At 39.5% G+C, this 19,799-nt stretch overlaps 1 protein-coding gene and 1 long non-coding RNA gene across 9 annotated transcripts in view; one reads left to right on the forward strand and one right to left on the reverse strand.

Annotated features, from left to right (window-relative positions):
- SEMA6D (semaphorin 6D) overlaps positions 1–19,799 on the forward strand; it is a 217,067-nt gene that overhangs the window by 102,933 nt on the left and 94,335 nt on the right. The gene's annotated exons all lie outside the window — the stretch shown is intronic.
- Positions 2,632–6,449, reverse strand: LOC113969862. Its single transcript, XR_003534954.1, has 3 exons — positions 6,344–6,449; positions 3,668–3,837; positions 2,632–2,724 (listed from the first exon to the last, which is right to left on the reverse strand). It is a non-coding gene; the product is annotated as an uncharacterized LOC113969862 (long non-coding RNA).

A 19,799-nucleotide genomic window follows, 5' to 3' on the forward strand; every position in this document is an offset into this window, starting at 1 on the left:
CTGATGGGCAGATCAGCTGTACCTCCTCCTTGATACTTCCAGCTGAGCAAGGTGGAGCTCCCTGTGGGGCTGCCCATGATGGACAGCAGGCTGTGCTTTTCAAGTCTAGCCCAAAGTCAACAGGAAAGGAAGTCCTATGCAATGAAAAAGTTTAAGTCTTTTGTAATATACAGCAGTGTGATGATTATTGTTATTATTATTATGGACTCCGAATCAGACCCGTGTGAAATGAAGTTGTAGATGTTAAATGCAAAAATATCTGAGATGATGTTATGTCCATTTGATACAAAAGGGGTGGCAGGGTAACAAAAGAGGGAAAATGCAGGAGATTGATGTTTGTTTAATAGAAAAAGGCAGCATCTGCAGGGAAAAAATTATAATCCTAAGGTTTTTTTAAGACTATTACAAAGAATAGAGAATAAAAATAGGGAAAGCTGGAAAAAGCAATAAAATCTATAAACATTAATTCATAGCCTGTTTTTTTGAAGTATATGACATTTTTTTTCCACAAACCCACTAATAGGGTTCTAAATATGAGTGAGAATAGCAAATTGCTTTTTCCATCCCTGGGATCTATAGTTTCACCTCTACACTTGAATAAAAACATTAATGAAGAGGCAGATACTTATTTCTTTTGTTTATGCTCAGCCTCAGGAATTTTTCAGCTGAAATCAATAATTAAAGTGTTTATTAGCCATGGTAAGTGTTATAAATGAAACTTTGTGAAACACAGATTATGTTGGATAACTTAGGTATTTATGTCCCAATTTTTTAGCCAAGTAACAGAATTTGAGAGGAGAGACAATGTATAACTTCATATTTACTCTGTACATACTGTATTCACTGAGGAGATTCAAACAATTTGGTATCTTTTCATTTTCCTTACACAACAGAAAGCAGTGGTTGATTCTTAAGAAGAAACAGATTCACATGGGGTTTATTTCAAGTGTTAAAGAAAGCGTGGGGTTTAACGTAACAGTTTCTAAAAGATCACAGAATAAATGGTTTCAGAAAGTAGAACTCCTGATGCATCCAGAATACATCTCCAATTAATAAAAAACGCTTATAATACCTACCTGAGATGACATACGTAGTTTTATGTGTGCATATTGAGCAAGACAATTTGGGTGTATATTTGAAAAGAGAAAATGAGAGTTTGAGTACATGCTTTGAACAGAAGAGGGATCATGTGCCCATACACAGTACTCTGCTGTAGAGGCACAGAGGTTCAATAGACGCACACTTCTCTTCCTACTCTTCCCATGGCACTCTGGGCAGGAATAGTTTGATTGATAAGGAATGAAAACGTGGTTCATGATTGTTAGGCTCTTGGGATTGTGCCACTGAGTACAGTGAAGCAAGCCTAAAGGTTTTGGAAGCTGGAACAGCTTTTTTTAAATATCCACAGAAATATTAATCTGATGGGATGGCATTTTTTTTCAAATTTCCCTTAAGAATTCCATGATATGGGTTATTTTCCTCTTTCTGATTTCTCTGGGTGTCTGTAGCTCTGAAGTGGAGCTGCACATCCAGCTGGCAAGGTGCTGGCATGGGAGTGCCCCTGCTCCAGCAGCTGCTGCTGTCCTTTGCTTTCAGCAGCAGTTGCTTGGTGAGAGCCAGTCAAGCTCTGCTGGGCTTTTCCTCCCAGCCACAGAACCTAATCTGTGAAGCAAAATAGTTCAAAATGCTGTGTTGCCCAGTTGCTCTTCTCCTTACACCAGTGGTACTAGCTTGGAGTACTTCGTCCTCACAGGCATCTCTATTTTTCACTCCATAGCTTTTCTAGTAAAATGCCGTAGTTTAATGAACATGTGAAGTGCTTTTCTTTTCTGAATATCTCCTTGAGGAAACGTCTGCTGTGATACCACGAGAAGTCACTTACGCACAGGGGTAGCCAGGGTTCTGTGATAGCCAAAATCAAAGGTGGAGATTTTTGTTAAAACCTTTCAGATTATTTTGGAATCACTAAACTGTGAAATAGCTATTTTGTTAGCTTACAAGTTTTTCTGTATGTAACATTTATTCCTCTTCATCATTCCTTGTGTTTGCTTCTCATAGCTATTTGTTGCATCTTGCTTCAGATGAAAGTGCAGACTCTGAATAAGCCTCAAATCATCTTGCTCACTGACCTAGCACAGTGAAGGCAATGCAACATCCACATCACTGCAAATAGTAATCAGCCCCCTCAAAGAAGGCATAGATAAGCAACACCCTTCTCAGTGTGAACAGTCACCGGGCATAGGTGTGGTTCATACTGTTGTCCAGCATATATCTTTGGAATCGTACTCTGTCGACTGTGCTTTTAATATGCATTTCTTAGAATAAAGCTATTATCCTGTAAGCCAAATTAATGTGTCCACATTTTAAAAGGAAAGTATTTATTTGGATTTAAACACTCCGTTTTGTGTTTCCAAGAGTGGAGAAAATTGAGTCTAATAGGAAACCCATAATTATATATCTGGTGTAATAAACACAACAAATTTCTAAAGGCTATCCAGAAGTTGCTGCATAGCAACTCATTTATGTTCTCATTTATGGCACTGAGAGTACAAACAAAGTCCTTACAACCCCATGAGTGGGCTTCCTCTGAGTTGTGATCAGAGCTGGCCTCTTGTTTGTATTGATACTAATCTGTCAAAGTTTCTGACTGACAAGGGGCTTCTCCAAGTTTTGTGAGGGACTGGAGGACTGGAAGTCCACTGTACTCCTGCAGTCCCAGGCACTCTGTAGTTATGGAAGAACAAGGTTATGATTTTTGTGTGTTTGTCATTTAGTTGCCAAAACATTTATCCACAATGAAGAAAAAATATTCATACTGTATGGAGGCTATGAGATGAGTGTCATTTAAAATACTTATCTCCTCTTTTTTGTCTCAGCTGTAAAGAACAGGGTTAGGGCAGCAAAGGGAAGTGCAAGGCTGGTAGACTCAGCTGTATTTTCAGAATTCTGGATACATTGTATGCAGCCTGGCATACAAGCAAAAACAAACAGAGAAAAGCAGACACTCTAACTATAATTAATAATTCTCAGCTAAACGAAAAAAGCATGTCTACAAGATAGGAAGGATACTGAGCTCCTGCTCTGCCAGATGGAAAAAAAAGATGAGTTTTGAATCTGCCATGGCTTTCCACATTTGGCTTGAAAAGTGCAAAGCTGTGTGTGAAACAGCTAGTTTGCCTGTGCCTTCCCAAGCCAGAGTCTCTTTTGACCCCGCTCAAAAAGGAAATAATTTATTTAAATGAGAGTAAGCATATAGGACCTCAAAAATATGGTCAACCGCCCCTATGTGTTAGTCTAAGTATATAATAAATATCACAGGAACTCATTAGGAAAAAAAGTTTTAAGGGTTTTTATTTTCTGCCTTGGTACAAACCCTGAGTGAGAGAAGGTTAATCCTTAACATGGATGCCTAGTCTTGAGATACTATGGTAGGAAGTAGCTCCTTCCAGCCTAATTTAATCTAGATTAGCCCACAGGGACCTCTGTGCCCATAGAGCTGGACATTTCTCATCCAGCAAAACTCAGTAAAGGGGGAAGTGTTCCACACAGGGCACTGGTCAGGGCTGGGACTTTTCAGTACTACAGTAATACAAATAATCCATTATATTAGGAGGCTTTGAAAGAGGAATGTTTGACTGTATGGAGCAAGTAATGGTGTTTGATGTACCTCCAAGGTGGCAGTCAGTGGGTGAGCCTTGCAAAACTCAGCTGCTTCTCTCAGCAAGTTTCCGCCTTGTAAACAGTGCCTTTGTTTTCTGTCTATGTGGGCTCTGATGCCTTAGATTCCCTTTGATGTATGAATGAATCCGGTGCTTCACAACAAAACTCAAACTAGACCTGGAAAAGCACAGAGGGAGAGAAGAAAGAAGGGAAAGGGAAAAGGTAGTTTTAAATATCCACATTACTGAAGCTGATGAAATGATGTGTGTACTGACAGGATGATGGTGTATTTGCTCTTTGTGGCCATTTGGGGCAGTTGAGGCTTGTGGATGTACTTGAGGTTGCATGAGTGGTTTTCTGTTTGCTAGCACCTATGTGTATGTGAATAGTTCAGAGACTGAATTTGTTTACTCAAAGCACCTGTCAAATCACTTAATGCAGACACTAATTCAGGTGAAAAGAGTAACCTGGTCTTGGACAAACTGCGAGCAGACAAATGGGCCAAAAACCAGGCTGCTGTGGCTTGTGTATGGGAGAAACAACCTGTCCTCTCCTTATGGGGCAGAAAGATGCTTCTTTCTTTGCACCTGTTCATCCCATGGCTCTTGATCTCTAAGGGTCATTTAACTGACTGATTATTCCACATAGAAATGGAAAAGAGGGGATTTGCCCTGTCTTGCTATTGCATGTCTGTCTGTGTGAGGAAGATGAGGCTCTTCCCAATGTTCAGTCTGCCACACAGGACAGCATGCAGGACAAGCTGACCTTCTCCTTTACATCTCAGAGCTGTGAAACAGAGCCCAGCTACACTGGCCCTCAGTTTGTCTAATACAGTTGTGTACTATAAATGGATCAGCCAGTTGTGACTGGAACCACAATCCTCAAAAAACCTTTCGACAAATCTGGTTTGAGTTTCAAGTTGCAGTGAAATATGAAACGAGGTGGGTTTTATATGGTTTCAGGTTTTGTTGAAAACCTTTCAACCAGCTCTAGTCAGTAGCTGTTACTTTTTCAGTTCCCTCCTTCTAACGTGTCTGTGGTATTTCTACTTGAATGTACCTCAGATTAAGCGCAGTTAGGAGAAGGGGTGGGAATACAGCCCCTAAATTTGACTCAACTCAGAGGGAACTGAGAAAGAGTGAGGAGGATGCCCTTTCCTTATTAAATTCCTCTTTTGGTCTAGTGGAACTTTACCAAAACTTCATTTTTGTACGGAGATTTTTGGACTGCTTAGCTAGCTGTGATAATAGCACTATAGATCACCTCCTAACTGGCTGGGGCAAGTGGAAAAGGAGCCCTGCAGACTCTGTTTGGCAGGTGGACAGGAGACCTGGAGAAGCAGTCAGATTCCCAGCTGGCTCATGGCGCTCACAGCCGGGAAAGCAGTCTGCATGCTGCCTGCCACGGAGCTGGGAGGCGAGGAGGGGCTCGTCTTCCCAGCTGGCAAGGGGAGCACAGGCCTGGAGAAGTGGGCTGCTTTCCGTTTGGCTTCACAGGTTGAGCGAGAGGCCAAGAAATGAGGTTCAGTTCCCATTAGCCTGTCTGGTTCTTGATTTGCTTCCTTTAGTTAAAAGAGGCAGAGAATACTGATGATGTTTTGCCAGGCACAGGATTGAAGCTGAGTGGCATGGAAGAATAGAGACTTAAATAAGCACAGCTCGCTGTCTCCACTTGCTTTTGTCAGTCCGTGTAACAACCTTGCTGCCAGCAACCTTCCTTGCAAAACAGAGGAAAAACCCGGGGTCACTGGGAGGTGATTGTGCAGTTCTACGTGTGGTACTTAAGGTTGTTTTAAATTATTACAGAACCATTTATATTCGTAGAAACTCATTGTTAGCCTAAACAGTGTATTGATGGTTTAAATATTTAGGAAAAGATTAGTATTTACCGATTCCTTCCCAGGTATATTGGAAAATATATTTAATAGTTCATTTGTTACAAGGTTGTTTAAATACATCATGGGTATTTTATGTGCAGACAATTGAAGTTTCATCTCCTCTGAAAACATATTTTTAGTATATTAGTTCTTTTTAATATGCAATACTTAGGAGAAAGACAACAATAGATCTTCTGTTAATATGTGGCTAGCACCATTGTAAAACCTGATTTTTAATTTTTTCCCCTCATTGCCTTTAGTTATTCCTTTGGAATTTGTGGTCTGTTTTTTAAAAATCAGTCCTGATTTCTGTGCCAGTCTTCACTGGAGTTTGTAATAACATACTGTAATTTAGGCAGCTCTGTGAGGTCCCATGTGTAAAGTTATCTGTGTAGCGCCTGCATGATCAGAATCCAAGGCAGCCCCATTTTCACTGAGTGCAAGATATTAACATTTTAAAATTACTTCAGATCCACAATTCAGTAGAAGCCAGCGGAACCTGGACTTCAGGGCTCCCTGCACTGCGGGCAGTAGCACATCTGTTACCTCACTTGTAACATAGTGCTAATAGCCAGGGCTCTGGCAGCACATACTTCAGCTGAGAAGCACCCAAAGCCTTTGGAAGGTATGAGCAGCCTGGGCTGAAGTTTGAGCTGGTGCAGCTTCCCTTCTTGGTGTCTGAGTTGGCCAGTGAGTGTCATCCAGTACATTCACAGGTGCAGCTTTGCGTATGCATCTGGTCCAGTGTAGAGACAGCATGAGTTGCTTTGGAGTTTTTACTACAGATTTTGCACATAACATCTGTACCTGTGCATAGCCAGTGCTCTGTTTTTACTTGAATGCCCTCTATAGTCAGCATACTTTGAAACTTGTTTCCCACTCTCATCACATCACAGCCAAATCCAGAGCCATGAATTACCTCACAGATGTAGTGACTTAGTGGGGCATTCCCAGTCTATCAGCACATCTGGGGAACTGTGTGTAACTAAGGATGTCTCCAGGGTGCAACACAGGGTTCCATGGAAGTGTACTAGGGTACACAGGTAACTTTACACATGAGAGACTTTGCAGTTCAGGTACTGCAAGCAGTATGACCAGCTTTCTCTGGCAGTCCCTCTGGACTCATTATTTCATGTTATTACTGATCTGTGGGTCCTGAGTGGGCTACCAGGCCCTCATCTTGGGGGATGAGTCACTGGTGAGAAGCTGTGAATCTGTTCATCAAACCCCAGTGTCTTGAAGCAGTTTATCAAGGAAAGCTGCTCAGCCAGGTAGTACCTTCTGAGCTATGGAGGGGTATTGCATAGTGCCTCCAAACATAGCACTGTACTTGGCTAAGCAGAAACAACAGAAGGGTAATGTACTCATGACTAAGTTATGAGTAGAAGGCCCAGTAATGAGGGTAAGCTACACTCCAAAACAGGCACTCTCGAGCCTTCACTGACCCTCATCAGTGTGTTTTTATTGAAACACTCAACATCCATGAGGTACACAAGCAACCTGCACTTTGAAAGCACTTGAAAACCTTTTTTCAGGAAGTCAGCTCTAATGACATTAGAGGAGAGAAGAATGCATTACCCTGCGTTCACTCCACTGGGAACCAGTGTCCTTGCAACACAAACACAGAACAAGAGATTCCAGGGGAAGTTATTCACCAGGTTCACACCTTGTACCCCAAGCTGGACTCCCCCATTCCCTTGGGGAAAATGGGTTTGTAAAGCTCAGCACATTCTCAGTGCGCAGCTCACTCACATAAGGAGACATGTTCGGCCTGTCTTTACTGTTGCAAAATTCCACTTTTTCCATAATCACTTTTAATCATAGTACTTATAAGTTGCTTCATTTTACTTTTTTTAATAACAGTTGATTGCCATGTTATATAGGCAATAACCTACAAACTGGAATTGCTTTGCACTCATAAAAGCTTAAAATAGCAAGTCTAATTTGTTTATTAAAAAGTGATAAAAAAAAGACAATGCCCCATGCTGAGACTTCGTAAACCACCTTTCATTCTGTAGTACATCTTTATAGCTGTGTTATAAACCCCTCGTAAATGGGTTTTGTAGTAAAAGTGCTGACACAACTTTAACTATAGAATCTTGAGCAGCAGCAATGCAATAAAAGATCAAACTGTAATGCTAGAGTATAAAGAAAGAATCATGATATGCAAAAAAAAAAAAAAAAAGTTTGCAAGAGTAATGGAACCTGATACTAAGATACTAAATATGGACAAAAGAAATGATCTGCCAAAGTTTTAAACCAGCCCTTGGAACATTTATGATTTGAGTTTGGGGCTGTTGGTGTGTATTCATTGGGTCCAGAGAACCGCTAAAGCTCAGCTCACTCTAGTGGGTTTCTGTTGGCCCATTCTGGCATGAACAGCTGACTGTGCATGAACAACAGTGGGTTTGCACTGCACTGCACTAAGGAATAAGTAAACTGGTGACCTGAGAGAATTGTGCTTCTGGAAGGGGTCTTTAGTGAAACAAATCAGGTGTAAGATGTTCCTGCGGCAACACAAGCTGGTTGCTGTCCATCCGTGTTCTCGACAGCAGCTAAAACAGCATCCAAGTCAATAGCAGTTGTTTGTGTTCTGAGAGAATCCTTCTGGGGTACCATATGCCAAACAAATTTTTACTATTGCTTCTTCTTTGTTATATTAAAGGTCTGTGAATTAGTGAGATTCATGAGGAAAATTATGAGTTTAGCCAAAGAAAGTTACATAGCAACTGTGTATTGTAATGGAAATGGCTGAGGGGCACCTTTGGAAGCGTTCTGACTATGTCAAGTCACTTTGTTGTTGTTCAGCTTGGATGTACCTGTAACATAAGTTTACCTCACGCAACTGAAAATCAATTTGTTCTCTCAGTTCTAAGCTACATCTCAAATTAAGCCCTATAAAACATTTCAAATAGAACAAAGAAAGCTGGCTGAAATAATATTTCATCTTCTGAAATAAGGGTTTGTCAAAGCCAGTCGCATTACATGTGGCCAAGGAGAACACTGCTCATTTGAAAGGCTATTGAGAATCTGAGAGCTCATAAGTTCAAGTCCATCTGCTGCAGACTTCATGCACTACTAGCTATTACAGTAGCTTGACAATAATCTCGGCATCATCTTTTATTCCAGTCACAAAGGGCTGTCAAAAACCAAATAGTAAGAATTACTATAAACAGCAATGATTCAGTCTCAATGGCAATGGCTCTCTATATCCTAGCAATGTAATCTACTGCTCTACCCTTAAATTGGATATAGCATATGAAGTCCGTCAGCCATGCAGAAAGTGAAAATGTATATTGTCAAGGCCTTTGCTGTCTGCGAAACTGCTGATGAAGAGTCACAAAAGGAGTTTTAAATGCCCTAGAAGAAATTCCAAGTAACATTAAAGTCACAAATAGCAAATTTGACAACTCTCTCTGGACTAAGGAAGTGCCTTCAAAAGTTTTATATTAGCTTCATGCATCATTGTTATAATTTATTAATGTACAGTTTTTAGTTTTTCAGACTGCATGGCTGGGGAATAGTAACTGTAACTTCTTTTTCATGATAAACAGCTGTTGAAAGATTTGCCAATATTCCCTCCTCTTATAATTCAAAAATGCATGCATTGCTTTTCATATTTCTGTTTCCCCAAAAGCATAATAAGATACTATATTTATTATTTAATCGATGAAACCTGTTCTCTGTAGATATTACTACACTGTTTAGTTTGCTAGTGTGCATATTTGCACGTAATCTATTAAAAATCAGATATCATGGCTGCATTAGGGCATACACTGGGTGAAAGCCATCTTTAACACTTTGGCTTTTTCAGTATTCAGTAATTCTCTAGCAATTCCTATTCATCTTTGATTACAATCTCACAAGCTTGGAAGAAAGAAGCAAAACTGATAGGCAGTAAAAATACAGAATTTTGAAAAGGTCACCTCCTAGCAGGATTAAAACTTTGAATCCACCTGCTCATTATAAGGAATGTACCAAACATGAAATGGCATAACTGGAATCTGTTCTTCCAGCAGCAGTTGGTTTATATGACGACCAAATGCCATATACCACTCTAATGGCAGTCTGTGTGCAGAGAGATTTCTGCCCTGGCTGGGTATTGAATTTACCAACAGCTGATGCATGTGCTGTTCTAAGGAAGGACATTTTAGGTTGTCCAGCCTGTGTAGCTGCTGAAATTCACAATGCAGGTCTGTTCCTCCCTGCTATAAGTGTCTGTCTTGATGTTGTGCATCTGAGTTTCTCCATGGCACATATGGCACTGTCTGCAGTGCCTGTAGGTGTATAGTATGTGCTTGAACTTTTGTTCATCTCTGAGTAGCAAGATAACCAAAAGACCATGGCGTTTTTTCTATGAAATGTGTTTTAATTATAGGATCCTTAATTTAACCATACAACAAACTCGGTTCTGGAGATATTTGCCACGTTTCTTCAAAAGGAAAGTGTTTCTCAGTTAGAAGCCTGACTGAAGTACTTTAGATGTTCATTAAATGAAATTATCTTCTTAATATTTATTATTGTCAAATTTTTCATTTGATCTTAAGCAACTCTCAGGGTAGATTCAGGCAAGGGGAAAATCTACAATTTTCTATTAAATTCCAACCAGAGTATTGCAAAGGCGAGATAGTGCTTGTGTCAGACTATTCCCACTAAACTCAATGACAAATTCTTGATTTTTTTTCATCTTTTGTGTACCAGTTATTATGAACAATCTGGTTTTTGGTAATAGTTATTTGAAATCCTTATCTCTGTTCCTGAAATAGAGTACTGTAACTGGCAATAGTTGATCCATGGTACAGTGTGATTTAGTAACTGATACAGAAATGTAACACTTTTCTGCTTCCTTGCATCACTGCACATAACACTTTCTGCTTCCTCTTGTGTCTCCCTCAAGAATGGATTCCTGTTGTATTCTTGTATCCCCTTACTTGTGTAAGGAAATTCAGGAGACAGCCCTGAGGATTCTGCATTACAAACACTTGTTTGTATACAAGCTCACATTGCCCTTAAAAGTGGAATGAGATTTAACTGTATCACAGAAGTGCTAGAGAAGAGGGCTTCAAAAGATAATTGAAAGAGAAATGGAGTCACTGCATAAGGAAATATGTATTGGGATTGTCTGTAAAATATGGAGAGAGTGACAGATATTTTCCATTATTTATGGTCTTGTTTTTAAGTAGTTTTCATTTCATGACATCATTACAAAAAATGAAAGAATGGAACAACCTCCAGTTTTTAGACTTTGACACTAAGTCATTGTTCTGTAGAAGCAGTTAACTAATATTCCCATCCCCAGGCTGTTCCAGCACATATCATTACACTGATACTGGAGAACAAAGATAGAACTCATTTTGGCTTCTCTTCTACCATAAATGAAACCATTCTAAATGTTTCAAAATGTTTGCCCAGTACCTTGGATCAGCACAGTAACCACAGCTATCTTAACAATTACCCAGGGACAGATAAACTAATGACACAAGCAAATGTTTGCTGTGTAGACATTTAGGCAATGGTACAAGTAAGTTATGATAAAATAAAGTAATATTATATTTTGTTTTCATGGCACTGGCCTCAGGAATTGCTGTGCACCCTCCAACTCCATCCTCTATCTGCTCACTCACCCTGGTGCATCAGGCTCTACTCATCTGGAGTATACAGTCAAGACATACTAGCATTTCTAGTCAGAGTTCATGTTCTGTTTACACTGGCCCAGTTTTGAGGTAATCCCATTGATTTCACTGGACCAACAGTGATGTAAACTGATTGAATCTCCCAGAAGTGTAACTTCAGATCAGGCCTTGGCAATGTGGTAAAAAAAATCCTTTAGATCTATAGGATGTTGCATCTGCTACATGTCTGGGACCCAGCAGGTTTGAGATTTACTGAGAGATTAAAGTGAGTAAGTGGGAGAGGAAAGATACCACTTCAGTTTTATCGTGACATCTTAGAGACTGTGTCTTGAATAGTGACTACCCAAGTCTGAACATAGCATGGAGATCACAAAGGCTTTTATTTATGTCTCTGTAAAGCATGCTAGTCAGAAATGGGTTTCTTCTGACACTCCAGCTATGTAAGAAATCAATGTTTTTTGTTTCCTTGAGGATATGGGTAGATCACAGAGAAGCCAGTAGAGATGCACAACTGAATTAGGACAGCCTGGCATTTTGTTTTCCACATGTCCTGTCTGTTTATTGTCTTGGACCTCATCATTTCCTTTCCTTCTAGCATATGTCACTACTTTAGAGGAGCAGGAAGAACAGTCTGCTTTGATATGAGTTCCATTCTGTCTTTATTTTAGAAATTGCTACATAACCAGTGGATACAAAAGAAGTGAAGGCCATTATCTGTTCATAATTGCAAATTAGGTAAAATGACTGAAATTGTTCATATAAAAGATGGTAGCTTTGGCTCTATAATGAAGTAATAAAAAATACAGGAAGTGATGAGGAGATTAAGATATTTAGATGGCTATCTAGAATTTTTACCTGTAGGAGTCAAAAATAAAAAAATGGCATCAAATCTATTGTGGTGAAAACAGGATGAGAATCTGAGCTCAGCTGACATGAATTCTGTGGTCTGTAAACTATTATTCCTTTACTGTTGAAGGAGCACCTGACCCTGCCTCCTTATTTCACCTCCCACCACCCTCCATCCACTTCTCAAGGCAGACAATGCTTAACTCACACCTCCACGTAATTGGAGGTACAGAGTATGCCAGGAATACCCTTAGTGCATTCCTGAGACGATTTTTTTAATAGCTGTCACTCTTTAGTACGTGTCCTTCTCTTATGAACACAGAACAAATAATTAAGTGCACTAATTGGTATTGTGATAGTGCTTTTATTTAAGTATTTTAAAAAACAATAAATAGTGCTTTGAAGTTCTCCTTTGGTTTATCACATGTTCTTCTCTGCCCTCTCGTTAAAATTACTTTTGCTGCTTACTTTTAATTAATTTCCTTCTCATCTGCAGTGCTCTCTACCCTCTTACTGTTATTCTCATGCTTTGGCCCGTTCCCTGGGGTGGTTGCTCTCCCCTCTAAGGTCTGTCTGTGCTGTGCCTCAGGTGGTCAGAGCTGCTGTGTTCTGGCACTGTGAGTGTGCAGGTTTGCAGTTTGCTCCTTGGGAAGGCCGGGATGAACTGTACAATGTCACAGGCAGATCTGGGCACCTTTTGATCCAAGATTAGCTGGGTGTCCAGCCTCACAGAGCATTTGAAAGCAGAGTAAAGGTTTACATAAAATGTGCAAGCACTCTCAAAATAATGATAGTTCTAGGGGAGATGAGTTTTCTAAGAGAATTCCTTTTTCCATTCAGCTTCTCAGTCCTGCCTGATTGAAGTCTAGCCACCCATATGGCATGAAGATGTCTGGCTGGGCATAGTTGCACACAGCTGGCCCTTGGTTCATTTTTGCTCACCTACTTTCTAGAAGTTTCATGCTGATATTGAATAACCTGGGGAAAATCCTGGACCAGGTGAGGGCTTTGAAGGTCAGGAAACAGATGCTCGGGAAGAACCCTCATTAAATACAAACGGAGCAAAACTTTTCAATGAATTAAATTAAAAGCCCATATAAACATCAGGGACTAATTAATGGTGCAAGAAACCCAATAACTGCCTCTTTGCACATGTGACACAGAGTACAGCCACACAGTTCCCAGCACTAAAGCCAAGATCCTGCTCAGTGAATCCAGTGTTCGGTAACAAACCTTAGGATAGCTCCTACTCTTAGCTTTCCACATTAAGAATTTTATTTGTTTGGAGTTGGCAGCTGACCCTATAGGCATATTTAGGCCCTTTTTAAGCTTTGTATCAAGACTACAGACAAGAAAGAGATTGACCATGCCACTGGGAGGAGGTTTGGAGAGTGACTCACTGTTTTATTTCTAATTTGGTAGTGTATCATTTTTCTCCCCACCTGCATTAGGGTGCCATTGCAAGCAGCTGAAGTGATTGCCTGAATAAGCAGGATAATGTCAGATTTCCCAAGCTAATTCACTGAAATCTGCAGTACAGCCTTGATTCTGGAGCACAAATCGTGCAAGAGAAAAATATGATCTCTCTCTTAACTAAATGATTTTTCTAAGAACCGAAGAGCATCACCCAGTTACGCAGCCATAGGCCTGTCTTTGGTTACATCTCATGGTCTCCCCACTATGTGGGCAAAAAGCTGTGAGCCAGGAAGTGTGGTTTCAAAGCTGTACGATTTTAGAGTGCTTTGTTCCTTTCCTCTGGTTTCATTCTAGGTGAGTGCACATGAGCAATTACAATTCTTTCTGCAGATAATTGGCATTAATGGTATTCTTAGTTGTAATTATGAAACAGCACTTTGACTGCTCGTACAATGGCTGTGGGTACAGTAGTGTCAAGAATCCCCTAATCTGGCTGTAAAGCAGTTCTTTCAAGCTGAGCTTTCGTGATCACTGTGCCTGAACATCATTTTCCTGTCTTATACCCTGTGAAAGAAAAGTGAAAACTATTTGTTCGTCCTAAATGAATGCAGTTCTCATGTTGGTTTACAGTATACATTACTTTGACTGTAACTGCTTTACTACATTTCAAATGCCTATTTTGGTAGGTGTGAATCATAGAAAGTACTGACAACTCGTTAGAATTGGGCCTATAAACAACACTTTGGTTTTACCAGGCCTTTGGAGGAGAAGATACAAATAATACAAAGTGAAAACCCCTTATACTTCTTTCTTGTCTTACCCTGAATAATGCCCAAACTAATATCCCTTCTTATTATTTCCAGTTGTTTTACACAAAGGCTGTTATATTTAAGGCCAGAATATGTGCAGCATATGTTAAGCTATTTATAGATTTACAATTACCTCATCAGACAGAATCAGGCAGATGGTAAACATTACTACTAGGCATAAGTACATTTAGAATCAGACATTTAAATAAATTCAGATCTGTCTCAAGCTTATTTAAAGGGTTTTATCTCTTAAGCCATTTGAGGTGTCTGGTTTTGCTGAGTATATTTGTATCACATTCAGATATCACAGTGCATGACCAACAGTCTATAGATAGCTGTAGAAATCAGATTACATTAATTCTTGTTTTTTGAACCTGACACAGGCAATTGAACTAGTAAGCCAAATTATTTGAAAATAAAGAGAATAAAACTTTTAGATTGAAAATGACAATGGCTGACTTCTTTTATGGTGTTGAAAGAATATACACGCTTCAGGGAACATCAATTGGTCTCTCTCTAAAGCTGAAAGACGGCATATAGAGATTAAAAAAATGACAAAGATACATGCCAGAAGGCCAAATTATAATCTTTCAACTTCAAAACCCCAGGCTATGGTTGCTTTTCACATGAATCTTGCAGAACAAAAATAAGAGTTCAAACTACATCTGAGAATTGAGTGAGCACTTTAGTTGAATGTGATTAAAGTTCCCCCAGACTGCTTAAAAACATCTTTATGTTCTTCAAAATTGTTATTTTTTAAAATATATGTACGGTTAAATGGTGTTGACAAATAAAACCAGAAAAAGTCAGAAACGCAGACTTTGTCATTTGAATTGAGCTACCTGGGTTTGGAGGTTCTTTTTTTATCTGTCAGGACTCGTTTTCTGTGTTTCTTCAAAACTCCCCATCTGATGCGCCGTGATGCAAATCTGTTAACCTGCTTTTTCTTTGGATGGCAGGGAAAGAATGCAATGATCCGAATTCTACTCTTTATTACTACAGTGCTAATCCAGAGAAATGCAGTGGAAGTCAAAGCAATTCCTTCAGAACAGCTGCATTGTAGCTGAAAACAGAATTTGGCCTGAGGTCTGCTCAAGACACAGTGTGGGCCAGGGGCCCAAAAATACAAACCAGAGGAAATATGAAATGATGTATCCAGAAATCCACTCTCTTAAGATAGATAGCATCCCCTGAAATGCTGGCTGCAGGAAGGAGATGTGTGACTTCCATGTCAGTGCTTCAGTAACATCCTGGTCTGTGCAGGTGCTCATGCTGAGCAAAGTCTCGGGCCAGTGAGAACTTGCTGCTGCCCCTGGGCTCACTGTCCCAGGCTGCAGAAAAGGAGCCCTTCCAGCAGGGACAAGCTCACAGCTGCTTGTCAAAGGTGGCTGTACCAGTCCCAGCCCTGGCCAGACCCAGTGAGCTACTGACAGATACTGTCATTTTTCTAAAATATCACTTGGGTTAACCTACCAAGTGCCCTGAACCACTACCCCGGGCACCAAGTGGCAGAGCAGTGCCATGTGAGCCAGCCCAGCCCAGAGAGCTCCTCTGTAGTGCTAAGAGCATGGAAAAGGATTTGCACAACCTCCACCTCCATGAAACAGTTCATGCAGTTGTGTCTGCTGTGTCTGTGCTACCACAGAGTCCTCTTCACCTGCCTTAGATAATATATTTCATGCTGGTAGCTGATCTGTAGAATGGATATCCACTAGGACATACCCACAAGCTGGCAAAATCCTGGCTGGATTTTTTCAGTTCTGGACCTCACTTCTAAGTTCAGGATGCACTCCACGCTCAGCTCGAAGGGTAGTTGCTTGTACGTGTCTGTCTTTTGTTCAAGTATTTTCTGGAGCTTTAGTTACTCTTTGAAAAAGATCTCATTGGTATCCCAGAATTATAAGGCACAGAGTAATTTTGCACACTTAGAAAAGAAGTAACAGAGATGTACTTGCAACCATTTATGAGATGATTATGGTAATTTGCCATGCTAATTACCACGTAACTGCCAGGGTGCTGGATTTTTTTTTTCCAATTTGCCCTATAACTGTATTCCAGAACCTAAGCTTTTTCCATAAGTCTAAACCTTCAGCTTTTACAATGGAAAAGAAAATCTTTGAAACACTAGATTTATCTAAATGTGTAAGAAAATAGTGAGCACTGTTGTGGTGGCACAGGGGTTGGTTTGAAAAGGGTGATGAGGAAGACAAGCATGAGTGGGGGCACTTTAAGATGCAGCAGCCTCTGCTCTTTACTGTGAATAGCTGAAAAACATTGTTAACATTCATATAGAGCCATAGAACAGCCCAGCTTGGAAGGGACCTTGAAAGATCACCTGTGGCAAAGGGAGCCTAAATAAGATTTTCTAGCACCCTGTCCAACCACATCTTGAAAACCTCCAGTGACAGAGACCCTACCAGGCCTGGGCAGGTTCCTTCCATGAATGATTGCTCTCACTGTAAAAAATTTATTTTTTATATCAGTATTAAATATCTTAGTATTATATACTGATACAGACTGCACAGGACACAAAGGCTTCCTAGACAGCCTGTGGACTTACATATTCAACACCAGACGCATATTACCATCACTCTTTCTGCACATTATGAGATAAGTCACGAGATACCTTTATTTGGTCCATGAATGTGTTAAATCCCAGACAGAATTGAGTCTGAATACAAATAATCTTCATACTGCAGCAAGTGATAAATATGAATTGTTTGTCCAGCACTGTCATATCTATCAAACTCTCTATTGTTAAAAATATAAAGTAGAGTTAGTGTGGAACTCACTAATGTGTTTAAATGTTATACTTGATTTCATTAAAAATACTTTCAGGTCTGTCTTTGGATATATAGAGTTGTCTGGGGACTTTAGACCATTTTATTCCATATAGCATTAACATGCTAACCCTAATCTCTACTGCCAAAGATGAAGAATGAACATTCCTTTGGAGAAACTGGCTGCTCGTGGCTTGGATGAGGTACTGTTCACTGTGTGCAGGAGATGTGTAGATGTGGCACTTGGGGACATGGTTTAGTGGTGGATTTGGCAGTGATGAAGTTAACAGTTGGACTTTATGATCTTGAATGTCTTTTCCAACCTAAATAATTCTATGATTCCTTAACACTCTTATAGGTGGCTCAGTCCTTATGTTTTGTTGTTTGAAATTCACTCTGGTCTTGTATTGCTGTACTTTGAAACTTTCCCTTTATCTTCCATTGCCTTTTTAATAACCGAAACCATATTAGGAGGGGGAAGAAGATATTAATTAAACTTTTACAGATAAAAGTAGTAATAATAAGCTTACCTCCAAAAAACTCCCTGATAGCACAGATAAATCATGGTGAAATAGAAAGCATACTGTTGTCTCCCTAATTATAAATGGATTAATACTGCATATGGTCAGACCCTAAATATTTGGGTTTGTGATCACAGTAAAATGCAATTACTTCTACTGCAGTTTATTACTATGAAATCAATAGTATCACTGTTCTAATATGCAGAAAGCATAATTTAGAGACTCATGTTTTGTCGTGGTCAATTTATTTCTGATAAGAATGCTGCCTTTTTTTTTTTGCTGGTAAGAAAGATCTCGCTAAATAACTAAACCATCATTTCTTTTTTCATGTAAATATAATAAGCTTTAATTTAGAAAAAGCTGGTCAGTGTTATGCAGTCTTGCTTTAGTAAGTTGTCAAAATAATTGCTAAATGTAAGTTAATCATTTAGGTCCTTGATGTGTTTAGCCTGCTTCTTATTAGTTGCTTTAATTTGTTTTTATGTAGTTAAGAGCAGGCTGCTTTGATCTGAGATTACTCTATTTCATTCAGTATCTTTAACTTCTAATGAGTGTAATTTTAGTGATAAAAATGGTTCCTAGCTGAAGTGTTGTATCAAAGTCTTTATAAGGAAATAAAGGAATTCACTGTTTGTGAAGAAAGCTAATCTTAGAGGGGGTTATGAATCTAGAAGAGACAGGGTGGAAGTTACTCTTGTTATCAGTAAACCAGCAAGGGCCATTTTATCTGAGCTTTTGAATAAGAACTCTGAAGAGTGCAGAAAGGAAACTTTCTGCTTATAGATTCAGAAGTTTTCTGAGGAATGCAGAAAAACTATTCATAAAGAAATTGAAGGAAACATTTGTATTTTATCAAGTAATTATAAATACTTAGAGTAGTGTAGTCTCTGGACTACATTCAATATAATATAATTTTGGAGCGTCCAAAACCAATAACTGTTTTCAAAGGAGTTCAGCTTATTTCTAGGTCCTTAAGAGAGTGGAAAGTTTGGAAATTTGGGCAGTGGTGTCACACTGAGAACTTCAAGTGGCTAAATGCTTTGAAAAGTCTGTCCTTAATCTTGTGCCAAATGGGAGGTGAGCTCTTTTGATAATTTGGCCCAGGGTTTTGTAGTTAAAAGTTTAGTTGCAAGTCCATTCAGACAAATGGCCTTTAGTGAATTCCCTAAAGTTACTTCCTAAGTTTTCTCTATTACCAAGCACAGTGGTAGGAACAGGAAGCCTTCTCTAATGCTAAGATTCATAACTAGGGATGTTGAAAAAAGTTCTGGGTTTTTTCTGGTTTTTTTACAAGATACACACTGGAAATGAACTGTTCCAGTGGGGGCAGCAGTAAGATGCTGCATTTCAAACAGTATACATTACTTTCTGAAATTCAAGGAAAACTACTTTTTGGTCTTGGGTTTGTTGGGGTTTTTTTCCACAATTATACAGGCTCCATGCAGAGCATAAAGCATAAATCAAGAGAAGAGTTTGCATATTTTGTATGTCAGCTGCAGACATGTGCAAGAACAATTTGCAGAAATTCTAGGACATGAAGCCAGAAAATATACCTTTTGCCTCCAGCAAAAGTGTTTGATTCTAAATGAAAATTGGTGAGCAGAGATGAAGGAACAAAAGAGCTACAAGCAATCTCTTTGCACTCTGTCTGCCACAGAATCTAGGGAAAGTCCCTGGAGATGCAAAAAGATAGTGCATATCTTTGCACTGTGCACAGCCTTTTGGTTGTTGCTGCTGAAATTCTTGGTGCTATCCTTTTGCCAAAAAAGGTCTTGCATGATAAAAGTAACTTACTGGTCCCCTGCTCACCAAAAGTAAGATTCCTTGACACTGGCAGAAAAGGCTGGTGCTGTGCCAAATGGGCACCTCACGTATTAATTATGTTGTATGTATGTGATACAACGTAGATGGCTCAACACTAGCTGTGTGCTGAAAAATGTAACATGGCATACACATCAATTTTAAGCAAAAAAAGCCTGATGCTGTTTCATTTTCAGATGTAATAACTCATTGTGCTGGTGCAAACCAAGTGTTTTCAGTGATAAGCAAACCTGCCCTAGTTTTCAAGGCTGAATGGTAACTTCAAGATTAACAGCAAGGCTATCTCCTGAATATATTTCTGCTTATCAAGATATCACTGATTGTATTGGAGTCTTCAAAAAAGTGAAATATTCAGCCTGGCATAGGGAAGAGTATGTGACAGGAACATATCTTGCAACAGAGAGGTTTCACAGCTGAGAGAAGTTGAGCACAGTTCC

Source organism: Neopelma chrysocephalum, unplaced genomic scaffold (genome assembly GCF_003984885.1).
Source record: "Neopelma chrysocephalum unplaced genomic scaffold, ASM398488v2 Primary Assembly neopelma1_75, whole genome shotgun sequence".
In the NCBI taxonomy this organism is placed as follows: Eukaryota; Metazoa; Chordata; class Aves; order Passeriformes; family Pipridae; genus Neopelma; species Neopelma chrysocephalum.